At 37.3% G+C, this 20,460-nt stretch overlaps 1 non-coding gene across 1 annotated transcript; it reads right to left on the bottom strand.

Moving 5' to 3' along the window:
• Positions 1-11,918: 11,918 nt before the first annotated feature.
• LOC112534383 lies at positions 11,919-12,025 on the bottom strand. Its single transcript, XR_003078673.2, has one exon. It is a non-coding gene; the product is annotated as a small nucleolar RNA R71 (small nucleolar RNA).
• Between the last annotated feature and the right edge of the window lie 8,435 nt (positions 12,026-20,460).

The raw sequence follows: 20,460 nt of genomic DNA, 5'->3' as shown, positions 1-20,460 counted from the left end.
TCACAAATCTCTCTACAACCTTTTTAATATAGGTACTTTGAGATAGACCTAAAATATAATGGTCTCTATCTTGATCAATAATGCCAATGACATAAGATGCACCTCCCATATCCTTCATCTCAAAATATTTAGAAAGAAGTTGTTTCACCTCATATAGCAAGCCCTTGTTGCTTGCAAGTAAAATATCATCCACATACAAGACTAGAAAACAAGTTTTACTCCCATTGACCTTCTGATATATGCATTGATCCATGGTGTTCTCTTCAAATTCAAATAAAGATATTACCTCATGGAATTTCAAATACCACTATCGAGAGGCTTGTTTCAATCGATATATGGATTTCTTAAGCTTGCAAACTAAATGCTCACCATCGCTAGAGGAGAAACCTTTTGGTTGTTTCATGTAAACCTCATTCTCTAGGTCACTACTAAGAAATGCCGTTTTCACATCCATTTATTGCATTGTAAATCAAAATGTGCAACTAATGCCAAAATTATACGTTATGAATCATTTTTAGGCACAAGTGAGAAAGTATCTATGTAATCGATTCCTTCTTTTTGATTGAATTTTTTAGCAATGAATCTCACCTTGTATCTTTCAATGTTGTTTAATGAGTCTTTCTTAGTTTTATAGACCTATTTATATTGTATAGGCCTTTTCCCATTAGGCAACTCAATAAGATCCCAAACATCATTGTTCTTCATGAAACTTCTCTCATCATGCATGGCATTATACCATAATTTTGATTTATCGCAACTCATAGCCTATGCAAAGGTCTCAAGGTCAATTTCAGCTCCTATATTATAGTCAGACTCTTGTAAATATAGCATATAATCACTAGGAATAGCTGATCTAGCTTTAGTAGATCTTCTTAATATTGCATTAAAAGGACGTTATTCAATGTCCTCATGAGCAACTTGGTCTACTAAGTCATCAGTTATTTGTGGAATGTTCATATTGTCATTTTCAACTTGTTGAATGGTAACAACTAGTGTTGTAATGTTAGATTGATCTTGAAGAATATTACGAATGACAATGACTTAATTCTCTAAAGTAAATGGTCAAGTATCATTATGACCCTTCTCTAAACTAATGTTTTGAGATAGATCCCTCCCATTAATCAAGTCATTCTTAAGAAATTTCATATTTCTTGACTCCATAAATTTGGTGTGATATGATGGACAATAAAATCTATATGCTTTTGACCTGTTGGCATATCTAGCAAAATACCCACTTATGGTCATTGGATCCAACTTCTTTTTTATGGATTATAACTCTTATATCATATGGCATCTCCAAATGCGTACATGTTACAAACTCGGTTTTCACCCTTTAAACAACTCAAATGGTGTCCTTAGGACAACCTTGGTTGGAACTCGATTTAATATGTACACTGTTGTTTTAAGAGCTTCAATCCATAAGGACTTATGAAGATTAAAACTAATAAGCATACTTCGCACCATGTCCAATAATGTTCGATTTCTTCTTTCTGCCCCATTTGGGTCTACAGAATCAAGTGATGTATATTGGGCAAAAATCCTATTTTCTTAAAGAAACTTGGCAAATGGACCAAGTGCATGTCCATCCTCAGCATAGCTACCATAATATTTGCCACTTCTATCAGACCTCATTATGTTAATTTGTTTATTGCATTGTTTCTCTACTTCAGCCTTAAAAACTTTAAAGGCTTTTGATTCTTTGCTCTTTTTATCAGGCAAGCAAAGATACATATATCGAGAGTAGTCAACGATAAAGGTAATAAAATATTTTTGCCCAAATAAGTCCATATCATGACTACAAATATCTATGTGTATGATTTCCAATATGTTTGAACTCCTCTTAGCACCTTTCTTTGATTTGTTAGTTTGTTTTCCCTTTATGCAACCAACACAAGAATCAAAATTAAGAAACTCTAAGACATCAAGTATCTTTCCATTTTCCAATCTCTTAATATTTTGTGTAACTACAAAATAAACATATATATACCTTTAAATATTAGCAATTGAGGCTTAATAAACGAATGTATGCATTTAACCATGTAAAGCATATGAAAAATTCAAAAATCAATAACACAAAATTACATGTAGGCTAAATTTCACTCAAAGAGATTTATGTTGGTCCTTATGATAAAACTATCAATCTATATTAACCTCTCATACTACCTATGGGTAAAGTAAGAAAGAAAAAACTAATATTTTATCCTAATTAATTATGAAAGATGTAACAAAACTCATGTGGAATAGAATATATTACATTTAACATAATAAATTACAATTAAGTTGTTATGGCTAAACCCTAATCAATTAAAATTTAATGAATCACAAAATATCTAAATTAATTAATTAATTAATTAACAATATATCAATTGTAATGCATCAGATCAAATTAAAAATGCAAACTAATCAATCGATATAACATTAATTTCAGCAAATACATGAAATAACATATGTTCATTAAAGATAAAAGAATGAACTTTTGTTTTCTTTTTTTGCCGAAATCAAATTAAACTAGAGAAAACTAAAAGTAATTCATGGCTAGGAGAAAATTCATAGGTAAACAAAAATAATTACTTCAATTAATTAAATAACTTGTTCACCTCACCGAAAATCCAATAAACAAAAGGAAACCATTAGTAAACAGAATCACATGCAATCATATATCATAATAACAAAACTTTGTTTACCCATATGAATCCATAAATTCAAAATATGTAAAAGATGACAAATGTGCACTTCTACAGTAAAGGTGAAATAAGTCCTTTACATTTAAACGATCAACAACAAATCCCATGCAATTAATTCATACACATATATAATTATGAACACAAGAATTAAAAGCAACATAGAGATTAGACATGCTCTGATACTAATTATAAGAAATAAATTAAATAACATGGAGAAAATCTAAACCATATAGATGCGTAATTACATAGGATCTAATAAATACCTCCAAACATTGGTAAGAGATTCTTAAAGATTATTAAGCACTCTATGTTTTCTTGGTTTAATTACACGTCTCCAAATGATGTAGAGAATGAATATATATATATATATATATATATATATATATATGTGTGTGTGTGTGTGTGTATACACACACACATATATAGTCCTTAATGAATAAGGAATTAACCAAGCCGTGCTTACTCTTAAGTCAGACCTTGGTTTGGATTTGTTGGACTTGCGCTAACTTAATTAATCCTTTAACTTAATTAATTAGCCCATCTTAGCCGAATATATCAATCCCACACGTATTAATTTAATTAACATTTAATTAGGACCAATGTATATAAGCTTAAGCTCATTCTTAACCCTCATTTTAATCTCAACTTTAAGCCTCTATGTGTGTGATCCAAAAGGCACCTAACATGTTGACAGTTAATTATGAATTATGAATTAAATATTTTAAATCAATATTAATTCTTTAATTAATTTAATTTATATTTCATAATCAAGATTGACATCTAGTAATACATCACATGACCACCCGAATATATAGGAAGAATTAGTGCAAACTAATCAACCTTGTTGTGAACGATTTCTTTTATATAATTCAATCCATTCATTATCCTTATATTCTAGTGTGAACACTATAATTGATCCAATTATGTTTGTTCTTTGATACAATGTGTTCTTATCTTTATCCTTCTATTATGTAATCCCTACGACGAGACTATGACAAGTTCTGCAAAGTGAACTTTGAGTAGTGAAGGAAAGAAACTCTAAAAGGCACCTAAGGACACTCAGAACTTTTAGAATGGAACGAAGAGATGGAAAGAACTTTAAAAACTCCTAAAAACATAAAATTGGAGCACAAAAATCTCGCTGGCTTAAAATCCTTAGTCTTTTGCCTCAGATCCATGAGTGAGGCTAAGCCTAGACGGATTGAGGCTAAACCCACATGTCTAAGCTAAGCACACGTGGTATGAGGCTAAGCTAAGCACATATACCCGATGGTACATAACAGAGCTTGCACTTGTAATTTAATGATGATGACCTCATCTCAGAGGCTCACAAACTTCCACTTAAGTCTTAAAATCCATCGGCGTCTATTGAAGCCAAGAAGGGAGTGACTATAATTAAAGGGTTAAGTGCGTATATGTCATGAGTGCATCTGCAATGTCCATCAATAGAAAAGAGTTAGCAACCATAAAGTTCATCCATAATTCAACCATATCCAAGCATGGATGCTTGAGTAGGTGTAAACAAACAAGTCATTGACAATCACACTTTCATGCAATACTCCCTTCCAAAGTTGAGTGGTGGTGAAGTCTTTTTCCCTAAGTGTTTTGGGTTGGCTTGATCATTAACATGGAACAACCAAGGCTCGGTTCATCATAACGAGAAATTTATGACTAAGGTAGCCTAGATCTATGTTTCAAACACCCATAAAGGAATAAGATTGCAAATCAAAACATTATGGTCATAGTGCACTTGTGCTACTTTTTACTGTTTGTATGGGTATTACATCTTTGTTCCAATCCCAACGAGTAATAGTGTTTGAGTAAGCCAAAGTGTATTAGGAAGATAATGAGGAGGATTCACAAAGTTATTCTAGGCAAGCATTTATTCATATATCATTTGGGAACCTAGGGGAAGGATCTACGTCACTACATGAGCTTAGGTTGGAGTAAGCAAGCTTACTTTCTTTTAGCGAGGATAACCTTATTTTATACTAGGTCGAGTACTGTTGCTAATTAACACAATAAGCCTTTTTACCCCTAATACATGCATAAGGGTGGTGGTCGTCACTAATATGTGTTGTCTCCTATTCAAATAGAATTGGGATATCCTACATACTAGTGCCACCGGATAAGATAGGGTCGCCTTAACTCTAATGCAAATGATGCAAAGGTATGCAAAGGTAGATAAATAAAACTAGAAAAATAAAAAGCCTCAGAGTCAATCAAAATCAACTTCACATTATATCCCCAGTAGAGTCGCCACTATGAGTGCGGCTTTTCAGGGCCTACCCCAGGCGATTGCAGCTACATCACTATATTGGAGGCTGTCTTATACGTACTGGTCTTGATCTGAAAGTGAGCCGTCCCTAAAGAGGTCACAATGGATCACAACAACCGCGATGGCCGCGAATTATCAAAGAAGATTAGGAGTCGCCACTCAAGTAAGATAATCAGTATAAATACATAGGGGCAAAGGATGACGGCTCAAATTCCTTGTGGAGAGCCTAATTTTCCCTCTCCTCGAATTAGAGATTTGGGTTTGAAAATTTAAGTACGTACTGGGAATGGGTTAGGCACTCCAACATGCCCAACAAAATGTCCAACCTCCACTAGGACATTTTAGATGTCACTTTGGTCAGCACTCATTTTATTACAAGGACATTTATTATCTTTGTTAAAAATGTATAAGTGAGGGAAAGAAGGTACTAACCTAATTATGCACATACCTAAGTAGGAGGCACATTGGTGCCACTAATCCTAAGGGGAGGTACATTGGTACCTTAGGTTTTATCTGACATGTGAAAGTGACCAAGTAAAAACTGGTTTTATTTAACATGTGGTGTCAGGTTTATTTTATTTTAGGTTAATTGAAGTGAGTGAAAAATGCACATTGGTGAGTTGATTCATTTTAGTCAGCATGTAAGGTGATCAATTAACCTAATCTGGTTTACCTTTAGCATGTGAGATGAAATCCAAGCATACTAAATAATCAAAAGATTCAATATAAATAAAGGACAGAGAGGAATTAATGGGGTACAAACAAGATAAGCAATTATAGAAAAGGGGAAAATATTAACTATCACCCTAAATAATTCAAACATAAGTAAATAAGTACATAAGCAATTAAATCCACATTTAACCTAAACCTAGGATGATCCTCATTAGAGGATTAGCACTACTGAAGAAAATTGTATTCAGCGACCATCACTAAATGTGAAAAGCATGTCGACAAAGATACTTAACAATAAACTAGCGACAGAACATTATCATCATTAGATAAGGCGAAGTTACTTGTGCAACGATGTCAATAGAATCTGTAGGTACATATGGCGACAACATTTGTCGTCGCCATAGCCTAAGGCTGTCGTCACTAAAGGCGTAGCCAATTAGGTGTTGTATCTCAATATACCGACATAAAATATCTGTCGGTAGGCTATTTGGAATTTAAGCTGTCGCTAAACCGTTGCTATTCTGAGGTTAAATTTATTTTTAAATTAATAAATGTCTATCATTATCTCGTCGCTAATTAGTTTTTTAAAAAATATTTATTTACTATCCATCGGTAATCCTTGCTAAATGTTGTTATATTTAATTTTTAAATATTAAATTCATTCGCTAAGTTTTTTTATTTTAAAAATATTTATTTAATTTTCGTCGCTAATCCGACGCAAAACCCAAGTTTTTTTTATTTTTCTAATTAGTTAGTATTTTTATTATTTTTAATTAATTATCATTTTTTAATTTTTTAATAAAATTGATTTGCATTTAATGTTAATATAAATAGAAATTAAAATTAAAATTATGAAATTGAAAATATAAATAATTATATACAAAAATATATAGTAAAAAAACTATGTACAAAAAAAATGTCTAATCGAAGCCAATGGATGAGGAGGAGTTGCCTTGCTCTTGACTTGGAGGATCTAGGGTAGTAGTTATAGATGCACAGCTAGAGCAGCAGGTGTTGGTGGTGGAATGATGCCAGCAATGACCTCGATGAACAACTGCGACATGTCAACCGGTGGAGGATCGGAATAACTCTCACTAGGCTGAGACGTAGCAGTTGCCCACTCTCAACAGTATCTTGTATTGGACAAAATTGAAAATAATTATCATATCATATTAAAAAAATAGGAATAATTGAAAATTTATAAGTTATAAGTAACTTATAACAATCTGTTAGGATTTGCTATCAATGAACTAGCTGTCGGTCTTACTGTGCAACCAGCGGAACAACTTAAAGGCTGTAGGCTTGCGATCCAACTCCCTAGCCTGAACAAAAGAAAATGGTTCGAATAAAGATAATTTTATGTTACAAATTTAATTAATACTTGTAAATAAATTACATAAGTTTGTTAGTTCTTACTAGTGACCGCCTATGGTCGATGGCCGACCTCGACCCAGTAGTATGACGAGCAAGGCTTGTACCAGGATCGGCAACCTTGCTAAGATGATTCTTGTTGTGGGTCTCAAAGGCTGCCTTCACCTTGAGCCTCTTCCAGTAGTTTGTCCAATGGGCCCAGGTCTCCTCCGAGACACATCGAGACCGCTTCCCGCTCCTCTTCCAACCGAATATTGTTCGCAGTATCTCTCGGCTGCTTGCCTATCCTAAGCAAGTCGGAGTTGATCCTCGTACCTCAGGTTCCAAGTGAAAAATTTCAACAAATAAAAAAACCGAAGAAAATATTAATATTAATCAATACTAAATATTAAATTATTGAATAATTATAATCTTTTTACCTTCTACTCGGTGAAGTATGAATCCTTCGCCGCCTTGGGCACGAACCGCTATACGCACCCCTTACACTCTATAGCGTTCCTGAAGATCTTCGTAGCCCTCGCTGAGCACAGACGAGAGGATACCGGCCTATAAACAAGAAATTTAATGCAGTTAATTTATACAAGATTATTAAATTAAATATGCAACAGTTATCAACAAAAAATAAATTTTATTACCTATCATTCTCAATCCATATATGGGGATTTAAACTCCCCAATGATAATCTGACTAGTGAGATCCCCTCAGGTGGTGGCACAGGTGTAGTGCAAGGTGGAACAGTGGTGAGTGGTGAAGAATCTGTGGATGTAGTAGAGGGTGGTAAAGGCAACAATGGCCTCAAAGTGGGTGTAGAGGTCGATATAAAAGAAGGTGTCTATGATATCTCCATAATAGGGGGTAAGGGTGGTAGAGTAGTCCGTCCTTGACGCTCCCTACGGAGGCGTATGTTTGCCATCTGAATTATTTTATTTTTACTAATATTAAAAACATCATTGATATATTTAAAAAAACATTCATAAGAAGCTTAAATTAATAGAAAGTAATAAATATAAAAATAATTAAAAAATAAAAAGTCATAATATAGGGAGGGGAAGTGATGTAGAGTAGAGGAAAAGAGGGAAAGGAGGAAACTGTCGGGTTTTAAATTCCTAAAATCTAGTGACGGACGCACTCCATCGCTAAATTATAGGTTTGCACATATATATTGTTAGGCGCCCTTTAGCAACGGCACGTGTGTCGTCACTAGTTATTACTTTTAGCGACGGAGAACTTGCCATCGCAAGATAATCCAAGTTACTGATGACATTTTCCACCGCTAGACTAACAGGAAAGGTGCCAAAGTTTCACGCCTCCTTGGCGCCAGTAATTAGCAATGGTAAGCACTTTGTCGCTAAATTCCCGATGTAAAATCATTGCCACCTCCTCGCTATTTATGCGCCAAAATTTGTCACCCTTACTAGCAAAGGCATTGTGTCTGTCATTATACTATTGTCGCTAAGTCATCGCCATGTTCAAAACCAACTTGGTAGTCACTAATCCATCGTTATTCTGTTGCCATGTAATGAGGATGATATCTATCGGCTAAATGCAGGAATTGTTGTAGTTTAGGTCAACCACAGTAATTCCAACCTATACTGTAGAGGAAACAGAGTTAGTTTTACACTTACAAATCCAACTAATGCAAATAAAATATGTTTAAAAACAATTTTAATTTATTAATTACCTAAGGCATGCCAACATTAAAGTTTATCAGGCAAGGCCTAAATCTAACTCAAATCAAAGACAAACAGAAAATAAAGTCATTTAATTAATCCTACTCATGTTACTAAACATGTTCTAAACCAACTTAGCATGCAAATTACATAATTAAAGGTTTAATCCATCAAAATAGCTACTTTAACTCACAAAAATGCCAACTTTAGGCAAATTTACTTAAAACCAAGTTCATATTAACCAAATAGAAAACCAACTACCATAATAAATCCTAATCATTTCACTAATCATACTTATAAAGCCTAATTAATCATATTCGACATAAAGAGCATATATTAACTCAAAATCAACGTAAATCATGTTGAGTCATGTTAAATCAATTTAAGACCTTTTAGAAAAAAGCTAAAAATACCATGAAAATGGAAGCTTGAAGCTTCTATGATCGTACCTCGCACGTGGTAAACTTTAGCCCACGTGGACTAAGCGAAAGCCCATGTGGGATAAGGCTTATCTCGCATGGGATAAGATCATAGAAGCTTCAAGCTTTTATTTTTCTTGGCTTTTACACAATATACACCTTCCAGAAGTTTCATGAAGCTTAAAATATGATGCAAACAAATAAAAAAATGGTAACAAAGCACATTTAACTCTAGAGTTTGGGCCCTTAGGGTGTTACCTTTGATGAAAAAAGGTAAATGTAGGGGCTTTAAGGATGAGGAACTCATCCAAGCTCTTTAGGAAAGAGGACTTCAAAGGCCTTTTGGAATGGATTAGAATCAGCTCGAAAAACAAGAAAACAATAGTATAATGAGGGGTCTTGGTAGTTTTGGGGAATATAGCTTATATAGGTAAAATGATGATGGTTTTGATGCTTCGAGTGGATAGAAGTGGAAACATGTGAAGGAAATGAAGGTTTTCGAAGTGCCTTTAAGTTAGGGTCTTTTAGTGATGAGTGTTTAATGGTGTAGTGTATGTGAGTAAAGGAAAGCTTGAAAGTGAAATGGGTATTGGAATCAAGGAAAGGTTTTCTAGGTTTTTGTGTATTTTTTAATTGAGAAAAAAGTTATTGGAGCTATATTGTTCCTAAGGTTTTTCTTATTGTTGAGAGTGAATAATGGTTACCAGAGTTTTGGGGTGGAGAAAAGTGTCGACAAATATTTGGAGGGTTTAGTTGTTGTGTTTTGATTGGTTAAAGTTATTTTATGGTAAAGGATAAATTTCTGGGTATTTAAGAAGAGTGTGGATCAAGGCACATGATAGGCATCATATTATACATATTTACATGTCCAATTGTTTGCATTCTTGTGCATAATTATCTCATTTTATGCTAGAATCACCTATCTTTTGGTTCCTTTCACGTTTCAGGTCATTATCGAAGGATATTATCAATAATTGAGGGAAATACACGCAATTACGGACCAGAATCCATCAAATTGAGCAAGGACTAGCATTCCGAGGTTGAGCACGGCTTGGACTCCGGCCGTGCTGAATTGTCAAGTAGCTGCTCTCCAAGAGTGCCATTTTGGCACGGTTTCCGCAGCCACCACGGTCTCCACCACGGCCCGTAGTGGCTCAGCACTGGCTAGGGCACGGCTTAGAAGAGGTCAACAGAAGCTGAATGCATAAGTTCAACACAGTCTGGACTCTGCTCGTGCTGATCAGCACAGGCTTAACCACGGCTGTGCTGAAGGGACTATATAGGCAAAAATGATTTGGTGAATTAGGGTTCGATTTTCTGACTTGATTTCCATTATACAAACTTAAATCATTTGTTTCCATACCTCAATTTTCGACTTTGGGAGATCAGTTTCATCAATTGAGGGAAGGATTACACTTGTTTTAACATCAAATTGAAGATCAAGACAAGATTTGGGAGCATTCAAGAGGCAAATTAGGGATTGCTATTCTGAATTGGGAATTTAGGATTTTTCATCCAACTTGAAGAATAAGAGTGTACATGCCTTTAATTTACTTTTCTGATTCTATTCCTTATTTTCTGATGCTTATTAGTATGAGTAGCTAAATTGTTAAACCAAATTGGGGTTCCTATGTTGTTGGATTGATTTTAATGTTATGAGATTTTGATTGTCAATTCTTGATTCTTCTTGCTTTTATTATTAATGAGAAGTCACTTTATTCATGAGACGTTGTGAATTGTGGTATTTAGATTGCTTTATTTAATTGAGAAATTCGTTTAGTAATCAGAAATTTGAATAGCAAGAACTGGTTAATAATCACTTAGAGTTAAGGGTAATTGACTAGCCAGATTAAGAATTAACAAAGCTTAATAAAGGCGAGTTAAACCTTAATGCTAATCGAATAATCGATCGTTAGGAAGAGATTCTAACTTTAGGTTATTAGGTTTAGGAATTCGGTTATCTCGAGAGGGAGACCAAATTCAGTTAAGACTTTGTCCACGGGTAATTGCAATTGATAATCAATTTATCTCTATCTTCACTAAAATCCAATTAACTTAGGTCTTCTAGGGTTTGCTTTTTCCTTCGAGAGTTTTCCTAAATCCTTTCAGATTATTTGACATTTAATTAATTATTTGTTCACAATTAATCATAGCATAACACTTCATTGATTTTTTTAGGTTAGATAATATAAGACGCTACAGTAGGTCTAGGTTCACCTTTCCTGAGAATACGACCTTGATACTCACCATTTGTGCTAGTCTGCATCGATAGGTTCACTGCCTTAGATCGTAGTTACGTAAATAGCACTATCAAGTTTTTGGCGCCCTCCAGAATAATCCCTCAGACTTTTAAGGAAGCGTTTGCAATTAGAAGAGGAGGAGATTGAGGTTGAGGTAGCTGTTGATAAACTAGAAGGGATGGAGAATCACAACGAAAATACTGTGGCAGACGCCAATGGAACGATGTACGAGTTTGCTAGACCATCATTGGATGGGACACAAACAAGTATACTCAGACCGGCGGTGGCAATTAACAATTTTGAGATAAAGCCAAGTGTGATCCAGATAGTACAGCATAATGTACAGTTTGGGGGGGCTAGCAAGCGAGGATCCTAATGCCCATATAGCCAACTTTTTAGAGATATGAGACACTTTCAAGATAAATGGAACTACCGATGATGCCATCCAACTGAGATTATTTCCATTTTCTTTAAGGGATAGAGCAAAAAGATGGCTGTAGTCCTTTCCACCGCACACTATTACAACCTGGAAATCTTTGGCCGAAAAATTTCTTTACAAGTATTTTCCTCCAGCTAAAACCGCTAAATTGAGAAATGACATTTCTTCTTTTGTGCATATGGACGATGAGAGCATGTACGACGCTTGGGAGAGGTATAAGGACTTGTTGAGATGCTGTTCACACCACGGTCAACCAATATGGATGCATATTCAAACCTTTTATAGCGGTTTGAACCTTGCTACGAGGAAAATGGTGGATGCTGCAACAGGTGGAGCTTTGAACAGCAAGATGCCGGAGCAAGCGCAGAACCTGATAGAGGAGATGGCCATGAACAACCACCAGCGGCAATCCTCTAGGAGTCGGCCGGTCAAACAAGGAACGATCAACCAGTTAAACTCCACAGCAGCCTTGGCAGCTCAAGTGGAGCTTTTAACTAAGAAGTTAGACCAGCTTCAGATGCCGGTTCATGCAGCCCAAATAAGCTGTGAATTTTACGATGGCACGCACTACAGCGCAAACTGTAATGCGGGAGGTATGTTTGCCTCTAGTAATAATTCTTTCTCTATTGTTTCTGCTGACATGGAACATGTAGACTACATGGGTAATGCCCCTAGATAGCATAACAACCCATACAGCAGCACATACAACCCCGGCTGGCGTAACCATCCAAATTTTGGGTAGAGAAATAACAACGCCTAGGGTCCACTGAAGCTTCAGAATCTGCATCGTGACCACCACAGCAATGAAGAAGAAGTATACCATCACGCTCTCTACTAGTAGAAAATAAATCTAACTTGGAGGAGCTGATGATGAAGTTTGTCACGTCGACAGAGATGAGATTCCAACAGACGGACAGTGCCTTTAGAAATCAATAGGCATCCATCCAGAATTTAGATAGTCAAATTGGGCAGATTTTGAAGATGCTGTCTGAAAGGCCACAAGGATCGCTCCCTAGCACAATAGAGTCAAACCCTAGGGAGCATTGCAAGGCTGTCACCCTGCGATCAGGTAAGCAACTGTCTAGCTCTCTACCTTTAGCTGATGATGAGGATGTTTGTATGCAGGATAAGTAAGCTAGGCAAGAGCCAAAGCCTGAGACAATGGGAGGAGAAAAGGTGGAAGACAGGCAAAAAAGCCCTGTGAGAGAGTACCAGCCACCAGTCCCCTACTCTACTCGACTTAAGCAGGAGAAGGTTGATACGCAGTTTGGTAAGTTTCTTGACTTGTTTAAACAACTACGGATTAACCTGCCTTTTGTTGAAGCTATCTCATAGATGCCGAAGTATGCAAAGTTCTTAAAGAAAATTTTGAGCAACAAAAGGAAGTTGGAGGATTTGGGACTCGTGACTCTGAATGAGGAGTGTTCGGCTATTCTTCAGAACAAGTTGTCACTCAAAAGAAGAGATCCGGAGAGTTTTACTGTTCCTTGTGTCATTTGCAATTTGCCTATTAGTGGTGCATTAGCTGATTTAGGAGCTAGTATAAATTTAATGCCCACTAGTCTGTTTGATAAATTAGGTTTGAATGAACCTAAGCCCACTAGGATGAGCATTCAGTTAGCAGATAGAATTGTAAAGATTCCTAGGGATATTGTTGAAGATGTGCTTGTTAAGGTAGACAAGTTTATTTTTTCTATAGATTTTGTAGTTATGGATATGGAAGGTGAGAGTACTGTACCTTTAATCCTAGGTAGATCCTTTCTTGCAACATCTAGGACTGTAATAGATGTTTGTGATGGAAAGCTTAAACTTAGGGTAGACGATGAGACCATTACCTTCGACCTAGCTACTACTATGAGACACTCTTTAGACCATGATGATGTTGTATTTTCTATTAATATTATGGATAATTTGGTTGAGTCTCACTTACAGGAAATGTTACTTGATGATCCTTTGCAGGTAGCCTTACAAGGAGAGGAGGAGGAGTTTTCCAACGAGCAAGTGTTGGAGCAGCTCTCTAGTTTATTGGCTACTGAACCTAGCTGTTCTATTGATCCTTTTCTTTCTCTTGACAGGTCAGAAGTGCGAAAAGTGAAGTCTTCTTTTGAGGACCCCCCAGCCTTAGAATTGAAGGAGTTGCCTAAGCACTTAAGCTATGGATTCTTGGATGAGGAAGAGAAGTTACCGGTGATTATTGTAACCTGGGGAGCGAGCAAAAACTCTAGATGCGCTCAAGAGGTATAAGAAGGCTTTCGCTTACAAGATTGTTGATATTCCCGGGATCAACCCTAGTTTTTGTTCTCACAAGATTCTTATGGAGGATAGCTATAGAGCAATAGTTCAGCCACAGAGGCGGCTTAATCTGAACATGAAGGAAGTAGTGAAAAAGGAGGTAATTAAGCTCCTAAATGCAGGATTAATTTACCCTATTTCTAACAGTTCTTGGGTGAGCCCTCTACAGGTTGTGCCAAAGAAAGAAGGCATGACAGTAATTCGAAATGAGTAGGATGAGCTGATACCTACACGGATGGTAACAGGATTCCGAGTGTGCATCGATTACAAGAGGCTTAATGATGCAACTCGGAAGGATCACTTCCCTCTTCCTTTCATTGATCAGATGTTAGAAAGATTGGCAGGACATATGTTTTACTGTTTCCTTGATGGTTTTTCAGGATATTTTCAGATCCCAATTGCACCTGAAGACCAAGAGAAGACAACTTTCACCTGCCCCTATGGGACATTCGCTTATAGACGGATGCTTTTTGGCCTATGCAATGCGCCGGCTACGTTTTAGCGGTGTATGATGGCCATTTTTGATGATATGATTGAGGAGTCGATGGATGTTTTTATAGATGACTTCTTTGTTTTTGGTAACTCATTCTTTCACTGTTTGGAAAATCTAGAACATATGTTAGCTAGGTGCATTGAGGCTAACTTAGTGCTAAATTGGGAAAAGTGTCATTTTATGGCGAGAGAGGGAATCGTTCTAAGGCATAAGATTTCACATGCGGGGATGGAAGTCGATAGAGCTAAAATAGAAATAATATCTAAGCTACCACCCCCTAGTTTTGTTAGGGCTGTTAGGAGTTTCTTAGGCCATGTTGGATTTTATAGAAGATTTATTAGAAATTTCTCTGAGATTGCTAGGCCTCTTACTCAATTGCTAGTTAATGATGCACCTTTCATTTTTTATGATGCATGTGTATCTTCTTTTGAGTTATTAAAGAAACTTTTGACCATAGCCGTTATCATGGCTTTGCCTGATTGGGAGCTGCCCTTTGAATTAATGTACGATGCTAGTGACTATATAGTTGGAGCTGTGCTTGGACAGAGGTTTGATAAAAAGTTCCAACCCATTTCCTATGCTAGCAAGACGTTAACAGGAGCCCAGGAACATTACACTACTATAAAGAAGGAGTTGTTGGCTGTCGTTTATGCCTTCGACAAATTCCGATCATACCTCGTCTTATCAAAGACCATCATCTTCACTGACCATTCAGCTTTGAGGTATTTGTTTAATAAGCATGACGCTAAGCCAAGATTGATATGGATTTTATTGTTGTAGGAGTTCGACATTGAGATTAGAGATAAGAAGGGCGCAGAAAATTTGGCAGCAGATCACCTATCCAGACTAGAGAATCCAAGCTTGGATGCACTTGATGAGAGCACGATAGATGATCGATTTCTAGAAGAGCACTTGTATTCATTAAGGGTATATTCTGATTCTCCGTGGTTTTTTTATTATGCTAACTATCTTGTGGCTAGGATCTTACCAAAGGGTATGACTTATCAGCAAAAGAAGAAATTCTTTGCCGATTTGAAATACTATATTTGGGAAGAACCCTTCCTATATCGAGTGTATGCAGACCAGGTCATCCGCCGATGTGTTTATGGCGAAGAGAGTCTCCAAATCTCGAGGCATTGTCATGAAGGACCTGCAAGAGGCCATCAAGCGGCGAACCATACTACTAGGAAGGTGTTGGATGCAAGCTTTTATTGGCCAACTATCTTCTAGGATGCTAGAACCTTTGTTCAGGTTTGTGACGCTTATCAGCGCTCAGGTAATATCTCTGCCCGTGATGAGATGCCCCAAAACAGTATGCAGACAGTTGAGATATTTTTCATTTGGGGTATTGACTTCATGGGACCCTTCCCTTCCTCAAATGTAATAAGTATATCCTAGTGGCTGTTCAATATTTCTCCAAATGGCCGAAGGCACAGGCCTTACCTACTGATGATGCTAGAGTTATTTGCAGGTTCCTTAAAAAGTTATTTGCTAGGTTCGGAACACCAAGAGTGCTAATTAGTGACAGGAGAACGCATTTCTGCTACGCTCAATTGGAGAAAGCACTCAGGTGCTATGGTGTAACACAGCGGTTCCCCACTCCCTATCACCCATAAACCAGTGGGCAAGTTGAGGTTACTAATAGGGGTTTAAAAAGTATATTAGAGAGAACTATGGGTGTAAGTCGGAAGGATTAGGCCTCGAAACTATATGATGCATTATGGGCATTTAGAATTGCATATAGGACCTCCACAGGTTTTATGCCCTATAGACTGGTATATGGGAAGTCTTGTCATTTACCTGTCGAATTAGAACACAGGGCTCTTTGGGCTCTTAAACCTTGTAATTTTGATGTTTGATTCTGCAGGTAAGGAAAGACAGTGGCAACTGGGTGAATTGGAGGAATGGCATCAACAAGCATATGAAAACTTCTCAATTTACAAGGCGAAGACAAAGAAGTGGCACGATCAGAGGCTCAAAGGTCCCAAGGAGTTTCAGAGTGGAGATAGAGTATTGCTATATAACTCACGTCTTCGGTTGTTCCCAGGGAAGCTCAGAAGTCGATGGTCAGGGCCTTTTGTGGTTAAGTAAGTTTTCCCATATGGCACAGTCGAGCTTCATCATCCCGAGAAGGGTGATTTCAAAGTCAATGGACATAGGCTATAGGTGTATCACATAAACTCGTTGGAGACTGAGCAACGAGTTAACATGATTATGTACCTGCAATGATGATTCATATTGAGTCTAGATAAATGACTCAAGAATAAAAAAGAAGCGCCCTTGGGAGGCATTCCCATCTAGTTTTATGTTCTTTTCTTCGGTCCACTTTTATGTTATCATTCGTTGCATACTTGTTGATCTTTAGAACACTTACTTTATATATTAAACATAGTTGTATGAACTTAGGGTTGGAATAACTTATGTCGGATTTTTGGTAATCGGTGAAGTGAGACTTTTCCATTTGATTCATTTACTTGATTTACGGCCTAAATGTGTGCATATATGTGTCAAATGTAGGTAGGGAGTTTGGTGACTCGAGATGGCGAAGGAAAGCCCGGAATCCACCCTTTCACCACGGTTTTTATGGCCATCACGGGCTATAACACTAGGTCATGCTCATCAGCACAGCCGGAGTCAACCCCGTGATGAGAAAACACATGTAGAATGGGGGATTTTAGCCATTCACCATGACTTCCGAAGGCACCACGAGCAGCAACACCAGGCCATGCTGGTCAGAACGGTCGTGCCCCCACCCATGCCAAATGGTGCAATAATGAAGCTTTAGGGCTCAGCATGGGTCGAGTCCTGGCCAGCACGGCCTTGCCCTCGCCTATGCTAACCCCCGTGCCTATAAAAAGGGGAGTTTTCAAAATTTTCCTACCCCCCTTTCTAAGCTCCAAGGTGCTGTTTTCTTCTATTTCTCTTATTTTTCTTACCTTTCTCCGCAATTTCAAGTAAGTCTCTTCACTTTTTACTTTTATTTGTTTTAATTTGGTTTTCCTTTTATGCATATATTTTATTTGGGACATGTTAGTATGTTTTGGTAGTTTTACTTTGTTACACTGTTTCCATATGACCTCAGCTAAATTTAATTTATATTAGTTGCTATGTCTGCTGTGAATTCGATTATGAAATGATAAGTGTGGGGTTTGGCAGAAATAAAGTTTATCTATGGCATTTTATTATGAACAATTGTTAGCATAAAGTTGCGTTAGTTGGTGCACGATAAAGTAGGCTGGAATGTATTTGTAATTAGTTTATGCAGAAGATTGAGGCTTTAGTCTTTTGTTAAGTCTAAAGTTTTTTGTTAGTCTAATTATAACCGTTATGTTGTTTAATTTTCGGTAGAATTTATGATTAACTTGATTTCTTGTTCAATACTAATGATTCATTGCATTAGATAATATGAGGGACCGTGATCAATCACATAGAAAGCAACCGAAACGCGTTGCTACCAGCAAGCGCTCACGTGGCGAAGGAACATCTTCCTCCACTTCACCGACACACAAAGAACTAGTCCGAGACCAAGAGCACCAACATGAATCCACCGCACTGGTCATCATCCATTATGGACATTCCCTAATGCAGATAACGAAAGTCGATTCCAAGTCATGAGATGGAAGCAATTGATGGCGGGTCGTTGCATCGATTTCGTATCCCTAGAAAGAGTGGGATTGGTTCAGGATGTGTGCACTATGTTTGAAACTCTGCTATATGCGTGATTCTTCAACATCATTGAGCCAACCTACCGTGAGCTTACGATTGAATTCCTCCACACCTTCTTCCTGCAGCAACAGATCACAAACTAGCATCAGCCTGATGCAGTTTATTTCAGACTTGGGGGAAGGGAGTTCTCAATGTCAGTCCCACAATTCGGCATGCACTTGGGATTATGGACTAAACAGGAGATCTCGGGGGAGGAGTATCAGGGATGTCCCTACATCAACCAATATCGTACGACACCATGTGGGACTCATTAGTACTTAGGCCGAATCGTACTACCCCCGCGGGTCTAAGGCGTCTAGCCTTTCGGATCATCTCCGCTATCTCTATACCTTATTAGCTTACATGATTATAGGCAGGGGAGATAGTTTTAGAGCGGTAACACAGATTGATGTCTTCATCCTCTAGGCTATGAAACATTAGAAGAAGCTTGACTTAGGATATTTGTTGGCTTGACAAATCTGTTCATTTATAATAGACGCCCAGAAGAAGATGCATTGTTGTTTTGGCCCATATGTAACTAGGTTAGCCAAGAGACTGGATGTATTGGACGACTGTCTGTCAGAGCTTTCAAAGATTGGTGACATGAAACCACTAGGGATCAGATAGATGATCAACATGCAGATGATCACGGCTACTCGACATCCACATGATATAGAATACAGGCTTGTGAACACAATAGTCAGGGAGACTAGAGAGGCAGTGGCTAGAGGAGCCCAAGATCTGACGGGTGGGATTCCGGATGTTAGGATTCCAAACCCAGCTAGAGTGTTTATGCCTACATCTAGAGCCTCATCCTCTTATTCTGCAAGGACATCGAGTGCTTAGATTAGTACTTTGGCTGACCAACTAGACCAAGTCTGCGATGTACAGCAGCAGCACTATACTGAGTTTGCGCAACAGAGAAAAGAGTTTGGGCAGTTTCAAGAGGAGACTAGGGCACAGTTTCACGGTTTGAACAGTATGCTCTAGCAGCTTATGATAGGATTGGAGAGGCAGGCCACCCAGACAGACTTAATAGTGGAGCAGATGAAAAAGATGATGGATGCTGGAGCATAAAATCAGCGGTTCATCGATGATATGGAGTTTGATCTGGCAGGATGCTTCACGGACCCTATGCCACCACCGCCCCCTCCTTCAGAAACTTTCCCTACTCCTCATCTTCCAGCAAATCCAACCAATGAGGATACGCCATCAGCAGACTACTAGCAGTGAAACAAAAACTTGTGCTATTTTTCTTTTTCCTTTTTCTTTCTATTTTCCTTCCTATATTTTATTTTATTTTATTTTCTTGCATGTTTAATTTTATGTTATTTCCTTTCATTTTTCCTTTCATGTTAATTTATTTCAGTAGAACACTATGCTTTGCCATTTTGAAATGAACACTAAGTATGATCTTCAAGGATTATGATGTGCTAGTTATGTGCTATACCCAATTTTAATTTTTCTAACACTATGGATAGTGTTATACTCAAGTTTGGAGTGGGTATCCCTTAATCATTTAAAAGCAATGATAATGGACCATTCTTAGGATGTTAGGACCTAGGGTTTTCATGACATTCAAGTTTAGTTTATTCTTTTGTAATTAATGACTTAATTCACACACTAGTACTTGATTGTCCCTCTTTATCTTTTTCTCTTGAAAGCAATTTCACTGTATTCAATATGTCAATTTGGCCGGGTTAAACCGGTGTTACTTGAGTTCCTTGCGAATTTACAACCTTTGATTGTGAACTTTGATTATGTCAATCTCGTATTCAATTTATGTGATGATCCAATTGATAAGTCTGGGAACCAATTGCAAATCTTAGCCACTTCAAACGTGAGTTTTTGAACCAAAAAATTGAGCATCCATTGCAAATTATGCTCATGAATTTTCTTGTTTGAGTGTGCGCTGTACTTACTTTCGCTTCTAGAACTTGCTCCATAATGCTGGTTGCGGTTACATGAATTTTTGAATACCATTAGATGATTTGGGCAACTTAGGGTTTCACCACATCCAGCCAAAAGCCTACTCTCTGTTTCCATTAGTCAGCCAGTTTGAGCCGTAACCTTTTCTTCATAATTTACACCTAATCACTACGCATACACCATTCTTTACATCTGTCTTTCCTTTCACCCTGTATACTGAGTAATTATGTGTTATGTTTCTTCATTTATGGGATCATAGTGCCTAACA

Source organism: Ricinus communis, chromosome 7 (genome assembly GCF_019578655.1).
Source record: "Ricinus communis isolate WT05 ecotype wild-type chromosome 7, ASM1957865v1, whole genome shotgun sequence".
NCBI classification, from domain to species: domain Eukaryota; kingdom Viridiplantae; phylum Streptophyta; class Magnoliopsida; order Malpighiales; family Euphorbiaceae; genus Ricinus; species Ricinus communis.
Note: the sequence above shows the minus strand (reverse complement) of the source record. Positions and strands in the feature narration are given on the sequence as shown.